At 46.1% G+C, this 19760-nt stretch overlaps 1 long non-coding RNA gene across 1 annotated transcript; it reads left to right on the forward strand.

Annotated features, from left to right (window-relative positions):
- The first annotated feature begins 13068 nt into the window (after positions 1–13068).
- Positions 13069–19509, forward strand: LOC120602812 (uncharacterized). The gene is made up of 3 exons (XR_005652856.1): positions 13069–13423; positions 17256–17535; positions 18380–19509. It is a non-coding gene; the product is annotated as an uncharacterized LOC120602812 (long non-coding RNA).
- The last annotated feature ends 251 nt before the right edge of the window (positions 19510–19760 follow it).

Genomic DNA, 19760 nt, shown 5'->3' on the forward strand with positions numbered 1-19760 from the left:
TTGACTTAGTCCTTCAAAACATGGCAGGACCAACGGGGGAAGACACCCCAGATAGACATGGGAGACAGAAGCAGATTGTGTGCTCCTGGGGAGTTCCCTGAAAGCGACAGAGAAGCTTAATGGGTTCTGAAAATCGGTGTCCAAGTCGGGAACGAAGACGTATTTTCTTTAATATTTTCATGCATTTCCCAGTAAACAAGGCCTGTGACAGAGACAGAGGCTCGTTATCTATGTGTAGCTCCTCTTTAGCGATGATCACACCCTTTGCGATTCCAATACGGAAAGGAACAAGTAGTTTAACATTCTTCGTTTGAATATTATGTTCCGTGCCGAGTTCTTTGAACTTGTTCTTTATGGCGTGGCTGTCTTGCAAACTTCCGTTTCTAAACTCATCTTCCCAGCTGCTTTCTCGTATGTTAGACAGCCTTTTACCCTGTTTTCTTGTTTTCCAGATTTTTATAGTTTTGGCTAGCACTGTCATGACCCGTGCTTGATCATCTTTTACTCACTCTTATGAGGTTATTTTCTTGCAATATTTAATATGAATGCATAATTTAAACCTCCCAAGACCTTCTCGAAGTACCATTGCTACTTAACACAGTAAGTGGCAGCGTTTAGAGAGTCACAGCGCCATTCGCCTCTGAAGCTGGGGCTCTCCCCCCTTCGCTGCGTTCTGGAGAAACGGAAGTGCCTCGGTCTGATTCACTCCTTCCTAAAGATATTTTTCTCTAATTTCATGACTTTGAATGTCTTTGCAATTACCCTAATTTCCATACGCAAATACATCCTTTCTGTCTCCCTAATGAAGAGGAGGACTGCTCTTGAAAGATGCAAGGCAGAGTCTGTATTGTACGGAAGATTCCGAAAAGAGATGAACCAGACACCTTGAAGAAGCTGAGTTAAGGACCAGAGTTAATAATGCTGACTTGGGCATTTTCATGAATATTATTCCCAGACAAGAGCTTATGAACTTCTGATCTTCCCGTATCTCTCTGCTTGAATCAGCTCTGGCCAGAGCAGCGGGGATCCTGGAGAAGTAGCGCTCCAGGTGAAGCAGGTAGTCAGCATCCCCTTGGCCTTGGTGGTGGGGCTAGCTAACACAGACACAGGCGAGGATTCCCCAGGAGGCCAGATCCGTCTAACCACCGAGGTGGCCACGTGTTCTGTGTTCCACAGGACGTGATTAGGGTGTCAGTGGCCATCATCTCCTCAATCTCTAGAGGAAGAACGTGAGCTGCTTCTCAGCAATTACGAGCGTATTGGGTCCAGACTATATCTGGGGATCCGTAATTACTTTCAGCAAGTTTCCCCCCCACCCCCATTTCATTTTGAACATTAAATCTCTGAAGACTGAGTTGGCCCCTATACTTTTTCTTATCTTATTATTTTTTTTTGGGGGGGGGGAGTGGTTAACAATCACATTTCTTCTAGAAAATAAAAAACCACTTTCAGATGTATTTTTCCTGTACTGAAGTATGTCTCCCTCGAAGACAGAATTACATCCCAGTACGTTCGTACACAACCCCTCCTCACGTTTCCTTGTGAAAATGCTCCTACGTAACCATAATCTGTCTTCCGTGCAATTCCAAACGTTTTCACATTCTCCCCAATGGGAGACGATCCAAATTCACTTACTGCGAAGTGACACGATTTCACCACTCGAGTTCGGGCTCCCTGGAGGGCGTCCATCCCTCCTTGAGCTTGGACTCGATCAGCTTTCATTGCGACGCCTCCCCGTCCAGCCTCCGGGATAAATGATAAATGTAACTTCCATTCCCCTGGGAGAGTGTAGTGGAAAAAAGACCAAACTGTGGGTCTTATAAAGCTGATGACTCAAGCCCAATAATACAGGGAAAGACTTCTTCTAACCTATATATTTAGGGCAAATGTTCTGAGCCACAGCTACTTGCCTCTGTAGGGCTTTGGGGAGTTTTGAGCTGATTCATCCGTCTGCTCCAGGGACTCAGTACAGTTCCAGAGCTGGTTTGGGAGGGCTCAGGCCCCAGATCTGCAGCTTTCTGTTACTAATGAGCATTGGTCTCTGTTCACTTCCCCATAATTTTAACAGCTTCTGTAAGAGGGGTGCAGGTTTCAGATCAGAGATGGTGACAGGTGCAAGGAAGATGTCATTCAGGCATTCCTCATTATCATCCAGATGAATAGATACCTTAAGGTTATATTTCTTACTCCCATATTAGAATGAATACCTTAAACAACAAACCGGGCATGTCCAACCTGTTATATTTAAGCACCAAATACAGACTCATAGAATTTCAGGCCCAGGAGAAGATGGACAGACTTCTGAGTACATCGTCCGGGCCCTCAAGAACCTGCACTGAACATTTCCCACTCAGTTAGTTGCCAGGCCTGCTTTTAAAGACAAAAGGTGTTACTTTTTACACACTCAATATAATGTCAGTTGGCTCTCTGAGCAGCGGACACCAAGACAGGATTATACGTACGACAGATTCATTGGGGAAACACCTGGGAAGGATAAAGGGGAAGGGAGCAGGACGAGGAGACCCTCCGGGTTACGATGCGGGTCTGACATCCGAGAAGAGCGGGAGGAGGAGGCTGGAGCAGGAGAAGCTGCAGACCGCGGCGGAGCTCAGGCTGTCACGGGCCAGGGCGCCCGGGAATGGAGGCTGCCGCTCAGTTCTGGTCCCCGCCGTAGGCCCCTCAAGTGGCACACCATAACCACCACGATGTCGCAGCATCCTTCACCGCTTCACTAATATCTGCACAAAATTGTGTCGACATTGTCTGCAGCCGCAAGCTTAAAGAAAAAGACGACTTTATTGCTAACCCATGTCCAGCTTGTGACCCGTAGGGCTGAGCACCACTGAGGTACTTTTCTGCTCATTATTTGTTCTCAGTAAGTATCCGCTGGTGTGATACTGATGTCTGTATTATTCTATCTCTGACATAACATCTAGTGCCTCTTCTGGATTCGTTCCTAGTTCCTAGGATTTCAGGAAGCTGGAATGGCTGCAAAACACGTTGATCCTAGTTTCATGAATAGCAATTTATTGAAAGGTAATTCCTCAAATCTGATCATGATTCAAATTTGATCCTCTCCCATTGCCAATAGTCTGGAACCGAAAGCGAGGGGGGAGGGGTGTGTGCCTGCCCCACTATGGCATGCTAAAAATAATAACCAGCACATCATCTTAATTTCTTATGACCTTTCTTTTGCCCAAAGAGATTGCGTGCTTATTGTCTCGTGGGATATTCAAACCAACTTGAGAGAGGGTTGGCTAAGAATTTTTTCGCTTACTTGGGAAGAAACAGTAGTGCAGAGAAGTGAATCATTTGCCCAAGTCAACCAAACGGACAGTGGCATTGCCGAAAACAGACCTTGGTTCTCCGCATTCACAACTGGAGGCGCTTTGGTCTGTCGAGACTGCCACACGTGGCAGGATGGGGCTGTGCCCTCAGAATAAGAGCCCGATGGCAGTCCCCTTAGCCCTGAGGTCTAGGACCACACACCTACACAGGTGAGGAATGAGCAGTCAGTCCCCGAAGCTTTCAGACTTGTCCACGGCTGGGACATTGGGTACCAGTCAAGTGGCTTTCGAGGGATGAAACCAAACCTTTGGAGAGAAACACGAAATCTCAGGCACTTACAGGGCCTCGTGTTAATTGTGAATTATTACTTTAGGGATCTGAGCCTGAGTCCACCTTTTAGTTATACTACTCTTAAACAAAATCCTTGATGATTCTATACTCCTAGGAGTCACGGGCCCAGAATAGTTGACTACATTTGACCCGTGTTTAGTTGTCTCGGGTATAATTTATAAGCAATTCGTTGCAGAAACAAGCCATTTGTTCTAGGTAGTGTATTAATGTAGACTTGAATCGAACAGGTCGCTCAGCCCCTCCTCTCCACAGGTCGTGTGGTGAGTGCCTGGCTGACTCTATAGGAAATCACCAAATTGTTTTCTCAAATAGTCATTCATGCCTTTTACATTTCTACCAGTGACGTCTAAGCCAGGGCCAGGTATACAATTTGCTGGACCCAGTGCAAAATAACATGAGCAGTCCACTGTTCGAAAAGCAGGAAATCAATCGCTTTTTTCTTCTGCAATCTCTCTCGTGACTTGTCATGCTGGTTTTTATTTGCTATTCATGCTATTAATTATTGGCATGAGCGTTACTGCTATTTCATCTTTGTATTCTGCGATGCCAATTGCATCATATATTGTATGTGTACATAGATATTTTTTCCATATATTATGATGTTTTGACATCTAAAAAGTCTTTATGGCTGGGGAGAGACTGCTTGTCCCTGGGTTAGCGATTTCACAATCTCTGAGGACTCATTACCCAGACGCTGTCCCTGGGCCAGGCAGCTGCTCATCTCATGGGGGACCCATTCGAACCTAAATTTCCACAAAACCAAAACAAAACACAAAAACCCTGTCAAGCGCAGCCGAGTCATTCTGGTGACTGTTGATCTTATTACCGCTGGTCCTAGTGCTTCCATTGGTTATAAACCAGAGGCCTAAACCCTCCAAGCGATCCATTGTTTCAACCAAACTTGGCAAAGGTTGAGACTCACCTCAACTCCAGCGGCCCCCACCTGTCGAAGATGCCCAGTTGTACACTCCTGGCCCAGGAGCTCACTGCTGGAGATGCCATCGTGGCCCCAACCCGAGACTCACCATTGGCGATGACTTTGTTGCCAGAGACACCTTCACCCTGGACGCCGAGACCTCCATCCAGACAATGCCCAGGGACCGCCTCTCCTAAGACACAAACTGGGCACAGGACATGCTTCTCTTCTGCCTTTGATAGTAGGGATTCCATTACGTTGCTAAACTCACCGTTCGCTTAGCCTACAGTCCTGGTTTATTTCTTGCTTTCTCTTCAAATGCACATCCCGCCCCTCCTATGCCTAACGGGAAGTCTGGTAGAAGTCACTGCCATCTCTGCCATTATAAACATTAATGGAGATTATCGTTTTTCCCAGGAGGCACCTGCCTCATACCAGTCAATACCTTGACCCCTCCTCGACCAGACCGTGTCTTCTCCCTACGACCCACCTCCAGCTTTCCACCACGATGTCCCCCTTTGTGCCTCCTGTCTCCAGGACCTGTGAATACAATCAACTCTGTCTTTTCCTGAGCCTCTCCTCTGTCCCCTCTTGTGGGACACCTGCCTGACTACCTCATAAAAGAATACAAAATGGCCAGTCTGGGGTAGCAACATAAGAGCTTTCAGCTCGTACGTGGAATTCTGTGCTCCTGCGACGCCATATCCAGTGGGGCGATAAAGCACAAACAGGCATGTTCTGAGTGTCTCCTCTGCTCACCCGTATTTTCCATCGTTTCATCGGACTCCACTTACAAAACGCTAGTTCGAATGTAAAATTATTATGAATAATTTCGAGACAATGACAGCAGAGTATTGAATCAAATACGGGGCCCTTTCGAGAATGGCGCTCAGGCCAGCCTGGAGCGAGTTCCGGCTGCTCCGTTTCTCCCCGATGCTCAGTATTGTCAGGCCCCTTGATTTTAGCCGTTTGCGTGGATGCGAAGTGGTATTTCATTGTGGTTTTAATTTGACTTTCCATAATGATGAATGACGTTGACCATCTTTTTCAGGTCTCATTAGCTCTTTAGACAGTTTCTTTATCTCTGTGTATAATTGTGTATCTTTGATCATTTTCCCCCATTGGTTTATCTTCCTTATTATTGAGTTATGAGAGTTCTTTGCGTATTATGAGTGTTGTTATTCGTGATCTATATCTAGCTATATACATATCTATAGAGTTGTCTATATAGATATATATATGTAGATATATAGATGTTTTTTCCTCCTAGTCTGTGACTTGCCTTTTCATTCTCTTAATGATATCTTCGAAGGGGAAAGTTTTTAAGTCCAAATTTGGATGAAGTCCAAATGATCAGTGTATTCTTTTGTGGCTCATGCTTTTTGTGTCTTACTAAAGAATCTGCCTACTTCAGGATCACGAAGACTTCTTTCCTTCCCCAAACTCCTGCTTCTTCTCTGTTAGTTTTTATGTTTAAATCTATGATCGATTTTGAGTTCGTTTTTTAGTCTGGTGAGAGGTAAGGATCCAGATTATTTTTATTTGTCTTTGCACATGGATACTCCATTGCTCCAGGACCGTATGTTGAAAAGACTATCCTCCCCATTGAAAATTAGTTGAACACGTATGTGTGAATCTATTTCTAGGTTCTCTATTTTATTGCTTTGTTCTATATATCGATTCTTACGCCATTCCGCACTGTTTTGGCTGTTCTGGGTCCTTTGTGTCTTCATATAGCTTGTAGAATCAGCTTGTTAATTTCTATGTAAAGGAATGTTGGGATTTTGATTGGGCATGCATTGAATCTGAAGATCAATTTGGGGAGAATCGCCATCTTGAAATATTAAATCTTCCAATTTATTGACATGGTATATATCACCAATTATTTACATCTTTAATCGCTCTCGGCAATGATTTGTATTTTTTCGTGTATTTTATATATTGTGTTAACTTTATGCCTATTTCAACTCGTTTGAAGTTATTGTAAATGTTAAATTTTACAATTTTAATTTCCAACTCTTTGTTACTAGCCTATAGAAATAGAATTGATTTTTCTATTTTGATCTTATATTCTCTGACCTTGCTAAATTCACTAATTCTAGTAGCTTTTAAACAAGATTCCTTATTATATTCTATATACCAGTCACATCATATGCAAATAAAGTGCTGCTTCTTTCTTTTCAACATGTACGCCTTTTTATTTTTTCTTGCCTTGTGTCACTGTTTGGGACCTCCTTTACTTTTCAGTTATCTGAAAATGTTCTATTTCCTTTCGTTTCTGATTTCCCAAGGGCCTTTTCTCTGGACATAGCACTCTGGGTTAGCGGTGTTTCTCTCTCAGTATTATGAAGATTTTGTACATTTGACTTCTGGCCTCCGTGTTTTCTGATGAGAAAAAAACGTATGTTTGTGACATCTTCTTTCTCTTTGTGCTTTCGAGATATTTTCTTAACCTTGGTTCTCAGCAGCTTGACTACAATATACCTAGGTTTAGCTTTCTTTGAATTTATTTTGTTTGTAGTTCAGTGAACTTTTTGGATCAGAAAACTTCACCAAATTTTGTAAAATTTTGGCCATTATATCTTTAAATAATTTTTGTGCCTCATTCGAATTCTCTTCTTCTGGGTCCCCTATTATATGTACATTCGTCTGGTGTTTTTCTACGGGCCCTTGGGTTCATCTCATCAAGATGTTGACTTAAAAGAATAACTCACGTAAAATGTCCAAAGAAAATCAGGTCCAGGTAAATGATAACGTCATCTTTTAAAAAGTTACAAAAAGATGTAGCCTTGTGTGGGAGTTTGTGTAAGAGAGCAGATGATGGCAACTTGCAAACCACCTCACGATGGTACAGGGGTTGGGACCACCAGCTCTGGAGGCAGATATACTGGTTTCAAATTCTGGTTTTGCCACTGAATAACTGTGTGACCGTGGACAACTTACTCAGGTTCTTGAAACCTCAGTTTCTTAATCTATAAAATAGGGATAACTGTATACTTTATAGAGTAAAATAACTTTTCAGAGTTATAGGGGGAAAAGGTATTTTGTTGTTGCTTGAGTTAGCAGTGTTTAAATTAATGAGACTGAGCATATTTGAACGTATTTATAGGTTATATTTTTCCCCTGTAATGTGCCCGCTTGTATTCTGCATTTATATATATTCATTGAGTTTATATCCGTGAGGTTACATGATTTTTCTTATTAGTTTGGATATATTATGAAGTTAAAATATTAGGATGTCTCATTTAAAATATGTCTTAATGATATTACTGTTTTGTTGATTATATTTATGTTATAAATTCTTATTCTTAGTTGACTTTTTAAAAACTTTATGATTTTTTTCTCTGCCATTTTAGAGTCTACTTGACACATCCTCCTTGACTCATGTTTTTCTTTTGCCTGCACCATCCAGTCCATCGGCAAATCCTATCGACTCTGCCTTTCCTATATTCAGAAACGACCACCTCTCATCCCCTTCACTGCTAGTGCCCTGGTCGTAGCCATTGTTCCTTTTCGGTCAGATTATTGCAGCAACCTCCTAACTGATCTCCCTGCTCCTGACTTTGCCTCCACTAATTCTATCTTCAAAACAAAAAACTAGAGAGATCCCATTAAAATATAAATCGGATCATGCCACTTCCTGTCTAACTTGAAAAAGCCAATGTTCTTATAATGGCCATCGAGCTTCCGTCCCTGGCTACCTGACCCCATTTCCTATTATTCTCCCCCGTGCTCACTTCATTTCCGCTGCTCCTTGCTCTCCCTCAAACAAGCATGCCGTAAAGCCAGACTATTAAAAACCTGGTAGAGAATTAAAAACCAGTAGGTAATTTCAGGTCTTTGTATGTTACCTCTGCCTGAACCGTGCCGCCTCCATAAATGCGTGAATAACTTCCTCGTCTTATTTAAGTCTTTACCCAAATGGCATCTTTGTAGTGCTGTCTTCCCTAAACGTCCAATCTGAAATCACAAACTCTGGTTTCCGACTCCCCCTCTTTGCTTCCTTTTTCTCTATAACACCTGTCACCAACTCATATGCTTATCGTCTGTCACTCTGCACTAGAAGGTAACCTCCATGAGAATGGAGGGTCTTGTCTGCTTTACCTCTGTATCCAGGGCAACTTGAACAGGATAATGGAACGTACCTTAGCCGTTTCCTCCTAAACAGATGGCCAATTATTCCAACACCTTGTACTTAATAATCTGTCCACTACGCCATCCCCAGCCCCACTTGAAACAGAGTCTAAATAGAGCGTCTGTTTCACAGAACATTATTTCTCTATCGGTGTTTTAAATATTCTAGCTTCACGGCACCCTTTAATGAGGCCCTGCCTCATCGACACTGAAGTGAGTATCATGATTCTGTATTCTCAGAAGGAATCTGTGGAACATCACCCTGGCCCTTCGCCATTTCATATGACTCATCGCCCCTCTGGATTTCTGGATTCCTCTGTTTCATGCTAAACGAACCAGGAATCTGAATGTTGGTAATGATGACGATGATGATGATGAACACGTGAATCCATCAGCCATGACGTCCTTCGGATAAAGGATGTGTTGAACAATAACATACCAGGTGAAATGAAAAGTAGTAAACCATCCTTCACAGCCCTCAACTTTAGCAGCTACTGCCTGATCTCCATCTCCTCTCAAAGCCTTCCTGGGAGTTTCCTGGGGGTGTCTCAATGTGCTTACAAACAGGTTCTCTCAGCTCCCACCCATGGTCTAAAGCTGCAATGCCAGAAAGGACCTGATATTGGAGTGGTTATATCTTAGGTCTACCAACTCCGGAGCTGCCCCAGGAAACAACTTCCTGTAAGAGCGGTCTTTGAGGATTGGGTTATTTCCCTTGGTATCTGTGGACATTAAACGAGCAGGGTTTGGTTTGCTCAAATTGTCCTGATTATGTGACATCTTTAAACATCCTAATGTATATTCAAATAAGGAAAGAAACCAAGTCATAGTCACCTGCCCCAGCAAGACTATATGTCACCTCATGGGAGTGGGAACCAGCGATCTCTGTGACTTGTTGTACCCAAGTTCCCTGAGTTAATAGAGGCAGTAAAAGGAGAGATCAGAGTTCTCCAGACCTTGCAGAAAGGACTGAAAACAGATAAGATATCGATATCATACCACTGTTCACTAGATATGCCGGCATTCTACTACCAATTTGGTCTCGTCTTGGACCCTGCCCACTTATATTGGAATTTCAAGTTTCAACTCTGCGTACGCTCTTAGGAGCTCAACAAAATTGAGATTATCATCACAGGATGCAAATTTGGTCCCAACCAAAACAATGGCCAGAAACACTTCCGGCAACCATTAAGGAGATCTTCGGAAGTACAACTGCAGCCAAACAAAAGTCTTAAAGGCAAATACGTCTCAAATAAATACACGAACCGAAACGGTCGTTTTGCAGCAAAACATTCTAAGAAGAAAGCTGAATCAAAGGAGAGACCTCGAGCATTAATTACAAAGCGTTACCGCTTTCCCAAGAGCAGAGAGTCTGTGTCATCGGATATTTGTCTTCCAGTGAGCTTTCAACATGACGGTGTCCGTAGCAGAACCTCTAGGAAAGCTGAAATGGAAAAAACAGATTTTTTTTTTTTTCATTTTCTGCGTCAGGACATTCGAATGAAAATTGGTTAGGTTGATTTACCGTATTTCAGTTATATCTATATTTCAGAAACAGCAGCACGGAACATGAACGGAAATGACACTTTCCTGCTACCAGCTCCCAGGACGCACGTGGAGAGGTTGAATTGAGACCAAGAGAAAAGGGTATCATTTAAGTGAAATGAGTAAGAACAAATCCCTCGATGACCTGCCAGACCATCCGCCAGACTCTGCTTACAGATCGCCACAGCCTGGAGCTCTGTGTGACTCGGGTAAACTGAGTCACAGCTAGCCAAGCGGTGTTTAGCTCTGAATTCTGTAGCCTGTCACAATGGACGCTGCACAAAGTGGCTCTCATGAGCCGAGCACTTCACGTTGTTTCTAAAGAGGCCATCCTTTCGAGCACGACAGGGTCAGACGTCCCGATTCCTAGTTACTGTGCTGCCATTGGTGAGAAATCAGACTCCCACTTTCCCAGTGCTCGTGTCTGTGTCTGTCTGCCTTCTGGTTCTTTCTCGCTTTGCAAGACCTTCGCAGACAGTGTGGGGAGATGCTGGGAGGCGCTTCCGCGTTGCCACTGAATTTCTAGTCTTCTCTGTGCCTTTCAGAGAACTTCTACTTAACGACTAGAATAAAACACCCAGACTATGTGCCACCCACGGCCCTACGCCCAAACTAAAAGGCTTACTAGCTCAATTCTCCTTCTCATCTGGCTGCTGTGATGTCAGTAGAAATTTATAGATGATCCCCCCCTCTAGCCTTTATTTATCTAAATCGACTCATCTTGAAGTCTCTACTTTCCAGGAAGCCATTTTTGCTTATTCTAAAAGACACTGTTCTCTCACAATTCTATCTCCCTCGAGGCTAGAGTAAGAGCTTCAGAGGACTTGGGCTCTGAAATGTTTTTGGCGCTCCATCAGAATTCAAAAGAAAAGCAATTCTAAAACATAACATATATACGAAAGGTCTAACTAGTTCTCCCCCTCCAATAATTGTTATTTAGATGTTTTTTTTTTTAAAAAAAATATCAAATTCTTTCAAAAATTATTTTGGTGCCCCTGACTTGAAGGCACTCAAGAAGATGCAAAGGCTGTCTGTTGGATTATCCACCTGCGTCCTTCACTCGGATTGCATTGTGAGATTAGGGATTGTCTGGCTGTATCTCCGAAGCCTAGAATAGCACCTACATATAATAGGTTCTCAATTTGTTCAACTATTGTGTAAAAGGGAAATCTAGCTATCTTCACATATTTTAAGAATTTCATGTGGTGGGTGTGTAGGTGGGGACACGGGGCTGGGTTTTCTCCTGTGCCTAAGACATGGACCTGTGTATGGGGATTACTGGGACTAAACTTGAGACTTTTCTGATGTTTTGAGCTGGTCGACATTTCCCTTGGCAGCCCTGTGAAGTAATGACCTCTCCGCAAGTGGAAGTCCTCAGATTTAGAGGAGCAGCTGTCAGGGGCTCCTTCTTGTAGAAAGGAATTGGAAGAGATGACTGTCTCGGGCAGAAAAATACCACCACCCTCACCCCGCCCCCCGCCCCCCCCGCCCAGAAGGCGTCCTCTATGCCCTGATCCCTAGAACCGGGGAGTATTATCTTGCACAGCAAAAGAGACTGTGTAGTATGATTAAGAACCTTAAAACGGGGAGATGATCTTGGATTAATGGAGGTGGGGGTGGGTGGGTAGGCAGCCAAATCACACGTGTCCACAAAGTCAGAGAATCTTTCCCCGATGAGAATGTGAAGCGCCGGAGAGATGCGACATGGCTGGCTTTGAAGAAAGAGGAGGTGGCCACAAACGAAGGACAGTCAGCCTCTAAATGGTGGAAAAGGCAAGAAAGGACACCCTCAGCCCCCGCCGCCCACGGCCTCCAGAAAGGAACGCAGTCGGGACATGACCTTGATTTTTATATGTGTGTGTTAAATTTTTAACTTGTGTTGGAATTCTAATGTACAGAACTATAAGGATGATAAATTCATGTGTTTTAATTCACAGAGCTTGTTGGAAGATGAAGACAATGACCTTTAAGGTTATTTGCCAGGTCTGAGTTTTCATAATGCCAAATCGTTGGGGGGAAGGGATTGGATTAGACCCAGGAAAACAATTCCAAAGGTGAAGGTTACTGAACGTGGAGGTGGTTTATCCGGCAGATTGTGAAATCCCCGGCTCCAACGAGCTTAGAGCTGGGAGCGGATGAGTGTGACCTTGTAGCAGTGAATTCCTACTTGGGAGTCTTTCAAAGGAGCCAAAGGGGCAGGGTTTCTGTGAGATGCGGCAAACTGCATTTCTTCCTCTATGTTTATTTATTCATTGGAATTGCCGTTAAATGAAAACAATTTTCCTTCTGCTATTCATTCATTCATTCATTCATTCATTCATTCAAATGGCCTTTAAACGGAAACAATTTTCCTCTTGAATGCTTTGGGGCTTTAGGTGAGACTGTCCAAACCGAAGCCATTTAAAACCTCTATTTCCTACTTGGCGTGAGATGTGGTTTCACAGAACACAAGCGTAAACAACGCAGCCACCGCTGATGTGGCCAAACCAAGCCTGCCATTTGATTTCGAGTGACTGAGCAGGCTGCACATTTCTATCCAAGGGTCTGATGCGACAGAAACCATTTCGAATAGGTCTTAAATTTAAGAAAACTGCCTCTTACTTGTAGGCATTTGGGTCTGCAAATCAGTTTTCACACAACCCTCTTCAGGAATCGTTTTGACTATCATAACTAAGGTCCCCCCCGCCCCACGAGGAGGGAGGGAGTAACTGCAGATTTCACTTAATACCCCTCCCCCCCAAGTCCGCACATCTGTGTCACCTGCCTCGGGTTACGAGGAAGTCAGCAAAGATGCCTTAAGCAGTGACCGGAAGGTCGGCTGGCAGTTTACATTTGTTTGGCAAAGCGAAAAGCAAATTCGGTGGGCCCGCTGATGGTTCTGGGAGCAGCTCCTCAGCCACGTGTGACCTGCGGGCTCTCTCTGAATGCCATCAGGAGCATTTGATTACAGAATCACACGCCTCAGGAGTCAGTTCCCTTCCTGTGTGGCGCAATTGAGTTCTCGCCTGTGTCTGTTTGGAGCGGGTGGAGAGGAAATGGACCCGGGGGACGAATGCCATCGGGGCCTCCCCTTTGCACCGTCAGCTTCTCATCTGTCCTTGTGCACCAACCAGTTCCCCTCGGAGAATCTTCAGTTTCACGTCAGGCAGGATGAGGCCACTTTGCCTTGAAGCTGCTGCCTCTATGCTTGTAAGTCTGTCAGCCAAGAGACACCATTAGGATGGGGGTGGATGGGGGCCTGCTTGTAAATGACCAGTTACACTCCCAAGAATTCCTAGACCTTGGACATCAACCCCATTTCATCCAGAGTAGATTGAAGTTCAGACTTAGAGAGTCTTGCGCCCCCTGACTGATAGTCCTGTTCTTTGACTCCGGGGCGCCGTGGTCCAAGTTGGCTTCAGTTAGGGCTGAGGCTAAACGTTTGAGAGAGGGAGCCAGCATGCCGGCTGGGAGTACAGCCTCTGGAATCCGAGAGATCTGGGTTTAAATCCCGATCGCCACTTACTGGACCTTGGATGAGTTACGCAACCACGCATTTACCCACCAAGTCACTGAATAAATTTCCAGAATTGAGCCTAATCCCTGACTTGAAAAGAAACCCAAGAAGCACTGGGATAAGTTTTATTTTTTAACCAGCCCATCAGATGGGGGCAGGGATGAGTGGGTTGTGTGTGGCTCAGGAGTCAGAAAGCGGCTGAGGTGCAGACCATTAAGAGGCGTGGTATTTCTTGCACGCAAGAGTTCGTGGCCAGAGATTCTTACCCGCCACCCCGAGAACCCTCGGACTCCGCGATCCCCTAGGCTTGCCTGACCACCGCAATTCACCCCTTAAGTTTCTAGGCCTTGTCCCTTCCTATTGGTCTCCCGCCAGGTTCCCAGTCCGAAGGCGGGGATCCCCCCCACGCTGCAGCCAGGGCCTGAGTTGCCCGCGGTGGCGGGACAAACTGTCCTCGGGCCCTTGGCCCCGCAGACTGCAGAGACAGAGGGCTCCGGACAGCCCCGGCCCCGAACCACAGACCAGGCTCTTGAGAGGTCGCAGCGCCAAGGCCGCTGGGCCGCGCGTGGGTGGGCGGTGGCGACGGCGCAGGGGGCGGAAACCCGACGCTTCCCTCCGTCCCCGTGGTCGGCGCTCCAGCCGCAGGGAGGCGTTGTTCGCCCTCACACCGCCCGCCATGCGGCGGTCTCTCGCGGAGACAGGCATGGCTGTACGTGGGCAAGCCAGAGCCGGCGTTTGCGACTGAGACAACCTCAAGGCTCAGCCAGGATGGGCGGCGTCTGCGCAGTTGGGGCGCGCGCGCCCGTGTGCCCCGCGATGTCCTCCACCGTGTGCCCCCAGTGTCATCTGTAGCAGCCTTTGCCGTCTCCGTGGTAGCGCGCTGCTGCCTCTCCGTGATATGTTGCCCGCATGTATCTGCGTGTTATTCTTGCGATGTTGTCTCCCATCGTGTGCGCCCGCAGACTTCGCCGTGTCATCAATGCCCGCGCGTGTGCTCAATCCGTATTGTTGCCTGCGCGCGTCTCCTCCGATGCCCCCAGCGGCTCTCACGTGCGCCTTCCCCCTGTGCCCCAAACGCCGCGTCTCCGTTGCGTGCGCCCCGCGCGCCTCGGTAATGCCCGCGATGTCTCCGTGTGTGCCAGCGATGTGTCTCCGTGTGTGTGCCCGTATGTCTCCGATGTGCCCCGCGCCCCAAAATGTGTCTCCGTGTGCCCGCGGGCGCCCCCGTGTGCCCGCGCATGTCTCCATGTGTGCCTGCGCGCCTCTCCGTGTGCCCCCGCGCTCCCACGTGCGCCCCCCGGTGTCCCCGCGCGTCTCCGTGTGTGCCTGCGCGCGCCCGGAAAGACCTGGCAGAGAAGCAGCCGAGCTGTCCGCGTTGGTGGCGCGCCGGGGCGAGGCCGGGAGTCGGGCCCGAGCCTGCGCGAAGGGCGGGTGCAGAGTCCGGGGGCTGCAGTGCGGTGTGACGCAGCCTCGAGGCCCAGGTGGCCCGCACCGCCCCTCCGCACACGGGGCTCCCGGGCTCTGCGTCACGACCAGCGCCGCGCGGCCCGCTGCGACCGCCCTGCAGAGACGCGCGGACGCACGCGCTCCGCTCCCCGTCTGCATTCGCGATTGCTCCAAGCCCGAACCGCTCTGCGTTTCGAACTCGGCGCGCCACACGTCTGTTTCCAGACCGGCACTAACTCCTCTCCTCCTGTGTTTGCACGCTGCTTGGAAATCCTCCGCTGCAGCGTGTCATGTCATGACTCTCAGACACGTTTTAGGCAACCCAGGGCAATGAAGAATTGACGTGGGAACTTGAATTTTTACTCCTGAATAAAACCTGTGACTGGCTCCCCGGCTGCGTTTTAGGATACACTGTAAAACCTTTACATGGCGTCCAGCCTCTGCTCCTCTCTCTGCCCTACCTCATGCTCACCCTTTAGATTTCGACGGAAATGTCACTTCCTGGGCGGGCAACCTCGCGATCTCAAAGGCTTGCTCCTTGTAGCGGCGCCTAAACGCGGTTGTATCATTCAAAAAAAAAAAAAAAATGTATCTAGTGTTTATTTGTTCTAATACCTGTATTTCCTAGACTACGTTTTATGAGGGCAGGGCCATGTCTCTTTTTCCTATTAATGTATTTTCAGAACCTAGCAGGAGCTGGGACATACTCCCTAAATAATTATTGAATGTAGGAAAGAACTTTCCAAAGATATGATTATAGACCTTTGTTTTTTGGGAAGGTGCTAGGTTCAAAGTTTGCCATAGAGAAGACAAGTTTAGAATTATGGCCTCTAAACGTTATTTTCAGCAACAACCGGTGCGCGTGCGTGGGCATCCAAATATATGTATATTTACTTATTTACAAATTCTAAAAGTGAAATGCATGCTCATATATTTATAATGGTAAGAGCATACACCAAACAGAAGCGTTAAATAGCTAAGATAAAAGTAATAACTATAAATAAAAGTTCTAACATTTGTGTGTGTGTGTGTACACTGCATTTTGGAGCCCGCCTGCTGTGTAGATAATTTGTAAGGAGACGACGGCCCTCTCCTGGCGGAGGGCAGCTAAGACATTTGCTTTGGATTGCCTGCATTCTGGAGGATTCCATAGGATTCAACCTTTTTGTGGCCTATGTGGCTATGTGCTCTTAGAAGTCAAAGGTCTACATTATTTTCATTCATGAAAAATGTAAGGTCAGCATATCCTTAAAAGGCAGAGATAATAGATCCGGAAACATTGATAGATCTGTATGGATAAGTGTCTCAAAACTGAGTGTCCATCTTTGCAACATCACAGTCAGAACTCCATAAATGGAAAATAATCTGTTCTCATGTTTCAAGTCTTACAAACGTTTCTCTTTTGAAGACAACCGAATTCTATTATTGTAATTATGATAGTGGGATATTCCCTGCTGGCTTTTATATTACATATATTTATAATGTTATAAATTTGTATGTTTATATTTTAGATTATACATATTTATAATATAAATAAAAGCTTATCTATTTTAAGCCTTAAAGACTTTTAGCGCAAAAGCATTACAGATTTGTATAAAACAACATGTCTTTTTGACTTAAATAGTTAAGTGTTTGAACAAATTTTGAAATGCCCCTATGCGGGAGGAGAAATAGGGGAGACTGATCACAATCTAGCCCCAGGAATGTATTACAGATATATATGTAAAAGTGTCCAGAAAATTCAGCTACACTACCTTTCTTTTGCTTAATATTTGTCAGGAGTTCATTTTTTTACCTCTTTACCTTCCATATTATTATGATTATTATTATGATTTGGAGCGTCTCATAAGCCGCCTTTCTAAAAAACCCAGTTCTTACGTATTTCTCTTTTGATAAGCAAGCATAATAAATCTAATGAATAAGTCAGTGAAATTATTCATACCTTGGTATTCATTTTTTGGATTTAATTCTGTGTCTCCCGTTTACTAAGTTTTTCTTTGCTTATGTATTTTCCTCCTTTCTCTCTGTGATGGTTTTAACACACGTCCATAAATTCTCGGCACTCTGCCGCTGAATTAGTGGGCCTAATTTTCCTCTCCTGGCGCATGGACCGCACTTAGCTACTCGCCGCTGACGGACCAAACAAAGCGGCAATGACGGCGTGCAACCCCGCGGACAGCTAGTGGAGACCTGAGGCCTCGTGCTAACGGCACATTGCTGGGCCTCAGAGCAGATCTGCCAGCCCCCACCAAGCCTTCGAATGACCGTGCCGCCGGCCTCCGTGTGGACTGTGACCCCATGAGAGACCCTGCGTCTGGCCCGTGCCGCTGGGCTTCTGAACTGCCCACGGACAGAGACGGTGAGATGCGTATCCGTTGTTTTTAGCTACCCAGCTTTGGGGTGATTTGCTATGGAGTAACAGCAACGAAGATACTGTCTTCTGCGTGGTTGTTCAAGCTTTCCTTTTATTCTCGTTACTTAATTTTCGTATTCTTTTATTTTTTACTTTTTTTTTTTTTACATTTTTAAACACACGTATTTGATTTAGAACTATCCAGTTAGATTATATTTATGGTCTCCTCTTAAAAAATATAAGAACTTCAGAAAATTTTAACTCTAATTTCTTTTTTCCTACATTCCACATTAATATTTCATGTATGATAAAACATAATTAAAATTTAAAAAGCAATCCCTAAAAATTGAAAGTTAGACGGAACAAGTAAAACTTGTGTATGCAGTTGGCAGCATAATCATTTAGCAAGAAACGCCAAGTGACTTTACACACGTTAATTTACCATGCATGCTAAGATGAGCTTTTCCTCAGGAAAAAGTAGCTTTTCAGCAATTTTAAACTATTTTCAGTAATTGTATTGTGGGTGATATTTCTGTGATAATTGTGTCTGCATGTGGGATGAAGCAAATAAAAATTACGTTTGTACGTTTGAGAACGGGGATTTTGGCACAAGACAAAGGAAATACAAATGTAAGATCAATGAGTTCAAGTAAAAATCTTGTAGTTCAGTATGAACTCATGTTATATTGCTAAGTATGCGCTCATATTGTTAAGCTAACCTAACTTAACCTAACTAACCAACATTAATTCTTAGCTACGGCCCCTGAAAAGAATATAGCAATGAGCACCTTAGTAGCAATAAGCTTTCCCAGCCCCCAGATTATGCTCCCTAAGTTTTCTTTCCCACAAGGCTCCTTGGAGGGATGACCCCACCGGGTGTGGGGCAGGAAATGTTTGAGTGATCCTGGAGCCGCCTGTCCTAACAGAAAGCAAGGAAATGGGAAGATGACTCAGCTAAGATCAAAGGACTCAGGAGCGACGTTGGAATGACCCAGGATGGCACACTGTGACCATCAATAAATGACAACTGCACTGGATTAAAGCTATTATTATGTCTCAATCCCTGAGCCGATCGTTGGGCTCATCCTATAATAAAATCATTGATCCCTTTGAAGGATAATTGTAAAAGAACTCGTTATTTTGAAAACCAGTAAATGAAGAGAAATAATCGAGATTTACTTTGCTTTGGAAACTATCTCAGAATAAGAAAATTATTAATACAAAGATATAAATATTCCAACTAATGAAGGATAAAACCTTATAAGCTGTAATGGGGTGAGGCGAGGCGAGGTCTGGCCTGTGCCCTCAGGCCTCTTGCATGGGACTGTCGTCGTCTGTGGCCACTAGACACAAGAAGTGATTTGCGATGGGGGCTTCGGCACTGGGGTATCGGTTCCACCCTCGAGAGGACATGGACACTAAAGGTTTTAGCGGGACCACGGGAAAGGGCTGGAGACTCAAAGTCGGTCACATGGGCAGCATGTGACTGATCGCTAATGAAAACTGTGGACACCCCGAGTTCGCGGAGTGTCCCTGGCGGACAATGCTCTGCGCTCGCGTCGCGGCCCGGGAAGGGAATGTTCTCCGGGGTTCTGCGCGCAGGGAGGCGAGGACGTTCTCTTGACCCCCCACAACAGAGACAGAGCACGGGGACCGGCTCCTGGGAGGTGACCGGGCCGCTGAAACCACGGGAAGGACGGACAGGGGCGCCAGACACCCCGGGGACAGACGGAAGGCGCAGCGCCCGCCGAGACCTCGCCCTTACCTGCCGAGGGCGCGCACGGCGGCAGAGCGTGCACTGTGCACTGTGGCTGCCCCGGCGGAACCTTCTGGAAATGTGCCTGCTGGAACTGACTGACTTCCCGCTGGGTGCCCGCGCAACCGACTGAAACCCACCCTGGGGACGTCTGAGGCTCACTCTCCAGGGTGCTGGGGACAGTCATCGGCGGGCGGCTGGCTCGCCAGGGCCCCCCCAGGACAAGTCCCTTGAGGGAGGGCGCCTAGGGACGCACGGCCTGCTGGCCGGGCCACCTCAGCACGACCAGGGTCACTTGCCGAACCATGAGCCAAGGCTGCAGGATGGTGCCTGGCGCTACCACCACCCAGGAGAGCCGGGCGACCAAATGGGTGTAGGTCACCAAGGCCTTCAGGGGCAAGGCCCAGTAGAACCTTTCTCATATGGTCCAGAAATCCTTCCTCCCCGGGCGCATGCCTCCAGAACCCTTCTCCCC

The sequence above is a fragment of the Pteropus medius genome, unplaced genomic scaffold (genome assembly GCF_902729225.1).
Source record: "Pteropus medius unplaced genomic scaffold, Ma_sr-lr_union100, whole genome shotgun sequence".
NCBI classification, from domain to species: domain Eukaryota; kingdom Metazoa; phylum Chordata; class Mammalia; order Chiroptera; family Pteropodidae; genus Pteropus; species Pteropus medius.